This window comes from Helianthus annuus, chromosome 16 (genome assembly GCF_002127325.2).
Source record: "Helianthus annuus cultivar XRQ/B chromosome 16, HanXRQr2.0-SUNRISE, whole genome shotgun sequence".
Classification (NCBI taxonomy): Eukaryota; Viridiplantae; Streptophyta; class Magnoliopsida; order Asterales; family Asteraceae; genus Helianthus; species Helianthus annuus.
This window is the reverse complement of record NC_035448.2, coordinates 75,479,168-75,483,031: the sequence shown is the minus strand read 5'-3', so window position 1 is coordinate 75,483,031 and position 3,864 is coordinate 75,479,168. Positions and strand designations below refer to the sequence as shown.

Genomic DNA, 3,864 nt, shown 5'->3' with positions numbered 1-3,864 from the left:
TGCGTTGGGAGTTTAAAAGTTGTTGAAATTGTGTATATAGTTGATGTTTGTTTTGCTTAGTAGTGAAAATAAAAACCGGGTCAAATCAATTAACTCTTTCATATGTATTCCACCATTTTCCTACCTTTGCACCTAGCCCCGTTACAACCCGTAAGTCCCTTTGATTCATAAGCATGTTAGATATTCGTTAGGAAGAAACTTGATTTTCATACAAGCTTATTGTCGCACACACACATACACGCATTGAGTGGTTTAGCATTATGTGCTAATATTTCTTGTCACCGAGAGTTTTTGTGAGGGGTGTGTCTTGTGGTATGATTGAAGGTTAGTAAAAGGACGATACATTTTAGCTTGGCTTGCACATTGATCGCTTGTGGTGTTGAAATAATTTTTGAATGGGTTGCTTGGGACAAGCAATGGGTAAGTGTGGGGATGGTTGGTGTGTTAAATGGCACAATATCAAGCTTTCAAATTTTAACAATTTTCGCTTGGATTTACAAAAATTTTTTAAAACTCCCAAAAATGTCCCCCATCCCCACACTTGGGATACATTGTCCCAATGTATGGTTGTGAGGGAAGGATCGCTTTTAACCCAAAAACATTAGATTTCGCTAATACTCTCCGCTAATACTCTCAAATCCCAAATTTCTTTTTGGATTTTTTTTATATAATATTTTTTTTTTTTTTTTTTTTTACAAATGACACCATAAAGCAAACAAACTAACTACCAATACTTCAAAGCTAAAGAACATAACAAGACTAAGGAAAGAGTACATTGACCTGGTGAAGTTTGCCACAACAGATGTTGTAAATGATCCAATTTTCTATCACCACCTTCACACAAATATCCGCACATCTTCCCCACACTTGAGTGTTGCCATGGCCCTGAAACAAAGAAAACTAAAGAAATAACAAGATCAGTGAAAAACCTCGGGTTGCCTCCCGAGCAGCGCTAAGTTTCGCGTCTTCAGCCAGACCGTGCCACCCCCATTTATGGTGGCTCAAAGAATCGGTTCCTATCACCTCCCCCACTGTAGCTTGTCTTTGGGCAAAATGCATCTGTCTCATTTTGACTCGGTGGGTAATCAAATATGCTCCTGCTTGAACCCATAAGTGTTTCTTCACGGTCCGGTGGATGTTTTTTTCTCATTCGTGGTAACACCTTTTCACTAAACCCGCTATTCTTCGCCACAACAAAATCATAACTAATCATCTTAGTCTGAACATCAAATGACAACTTACGGTTCCTTTCGGTCATGGTAATAATTCCTTCTCTACAATCAATTTGAGCATTTGCCGTATAGAGAAACGGTCGACCTAAAATCACCCTTTGTTGTGATGCCATGTTGGTAGAAGCATAGTCCAAAACTAGAAAATCCACCGGGTATTCAAATTCTCCCAACTGAATCTTAACATTCCTAACCATTCCCCGTGGACGCCTCCAACTTCCATCCGCCAAGCTCACCATGGTGTCTATACCTTCAAGTGGACCAAAGTCGTACATATCGTATAGATCGCTTGGTAGCACACTCATGCTTGCCCCATAGTCCAACAATGCGTGAGGGATTTTTAATTTTCCCACACGGATAGGCACGATTGGCGCTTCATACTCTTTATCATTCTCGACTTCGTCATCTTTTTTCAAACCTACATTCATTTGACACGAAGAAGTTAGCAATGTTTCATTAAATTTAATATTTGGAACGGTGCTTACCACATTGATGTTAATGCTTTTTATGTTCTTGGGATTTGGCACCGTATCACTCGGTAGCTGGCCTTTTGCTTTCTTTAACATCGCCACGTCACTTGCAAGTTGACCCATTTGAGTGGTCAACGATTGGATGCTTTTGTCTCGAACCTCGTCCTTTTGCATCCGAACCTCATCACGTTGGTTCATTCGTTGCATTTCACTTTGCATCGCCTTCAACATCTCCATCATTTCATGTCCACCCGAAAATCTTTGACCCGTTTGATATTGCCTTTGAAATCCTTGGTTTCCTTGGAAATTCGGGTTAGCTTGATTTGAAGGATTCCCATAGCGAAAATTTGGGTGGTTCCTCAACCCGGGGTGGTAAGTGTTAGAATTCATGTTGTTGTAATTTCTACCACCCCCTCCTTGACCTTGACCTTGACCTTGAACAGCATGAACTTCTTCATATTGCCCTTCCACCAACCCTTGGCAATTTTCAGCCGCATGACCTATCTCATTACACAAAGCACAAACATCATAAATTTGGTTAGTAGTTTGAACATTACCGTCATCTATGGCATGCACTTGTGGTCGGTTAGTGGTCGGTCGGGCTCTTCTCGAAGCTTGGGCTTTCCTTTTTGATGTAGTTGCCATGCTTTCCAAAAACTCCCAATCTTCATTCTCATAGTTTGTGCCAAAAGTCCCACCGGTAATGGACATCAAATCACGTGCGTCTTCGGCACTCAACCCCTCATGAAAGGCGTTCATCAACTCCCATAACTCAATTCCATGATGAGGGCAGTTTTTAATCATCATGTTAAAACGCTCAAACGCCTCATGGAACATCTCACCGTGTTGTTGTTGAAAGCTTCTCAATCCCTTCCGCGCATCATTGGTCTTTTGGGCGGTGTAGAATTCATCCAAAAAGGTTTGTTGCATCTCCCCCCATGTATATATTGATGCCGAAGGCAAAGTGTAGAACCACTTTTTTGCCTTATCCTCCAAAGAAAACTGAAATAAGACTAACTTGACTTCATCGGCCGAAAAACCTTGACTCCCAAAAGTGTTACAAATTGAGTCATAGGCCTCTAGATGGAAATACGGCTCCTCCGTTGCTAACCCTTTGTACTTCGGTAAACTTTGCAACGAGTTTGTTCTTACTTCAAAAGTTCTCCCTTGGTTGTTGTGAGGGATAACCACCGGTGAAGGGTTTCGAGTAATGATTGGCCTGAAATGTGCCTCTATTCCCCTTGCTTGTTCCCTAAGATGCCTTCTTGGAACACCCAATCGACCCCTTGGACGAATAGGACCCATTGGTCTTGGTATAGGCCCTTGTGGTGCAATTGGTTGTTGGGGCATCGGTGGGTATTGATTTGGCCTTTGAAATTGTGGATATACATGTTGTGGCCTAACTTGTTGCAATGGAGTAGGTTGTTGGATTGTTGGCCCTTGTGGTCTTGGCCGAATGTGTTGCGGTATAAGTTGTTGTTGTTGCATTCCACCAACACTCGCCATCCCTTGAGATTGACTTTGAACATACCCAAAATCCCCTTGATCACCATAATCTCCATAACCGTACCCATCATCTTCATACCCCTCAAAGTCTTCGAATCCCTCATCATAACCACCCCCTTGAATTCCTGAAGTTTGCCCAAATGGAATGGTCGAATACTGAAAACCCGACTGTTGTTGTTGTGGTCTAAAAGATGAAGTAGTATGCACAACAGTTGAATTGGGTGCAATTGTGTAGGTAGAAGATGATTGACCCGTAGTTGGGGGAAAGAAGTGAGATAATGGTGGGATTGTGGTGGATGGATCGTAAGTGATGGTAGGCTCATTTTGAGTGGTGATTGGTTGAGTGGAGTTGGTTGGTGTAAATCCAGCAGTGGTATTAGGTAATGTAGTGTTTGGTGATGGTTGGGTGGAAGTAGGTATAAAGGATGAGGTTGTTTGACTGGTTGTAAGTGGTATCTGAGAATCAGCCATGATGTTTCTCGGTGTAATGGGTGAAGTAGGTGAACCAATGATTTTGTTTTCTCTCACTAAAACTCGGTTTTGTCTTAGCGTTCTTTCAATTTCCGGATCAAACGATAGCGGTGATGACCTTTGAGAGCCTCTAGTATGCATACACCTGAAGTACCTGCACACTAAACACAACCAGCGTAAACCCGAAA

At 42.1% G+C, this 3,864-nt stretch overlaps 1 non-coding gene across 1 annotated transcript; it reads left to right on the top strand.

Annotated features, from left to right (window-relative positions):
* Window positions 1-2,474: 2,474 nt before the first annotated feature.
* Window positions 2,475-2,580, top strand: LOC118488650. Its single transcript, XR_004885194.1, has one exon. It is a non-coding gene; the product is annotated as a small nucleolar RNA R71 (small nucleolar RNA).
* Window positions 2,581-3,864: the final 1,284 nt, after the last annotated feature.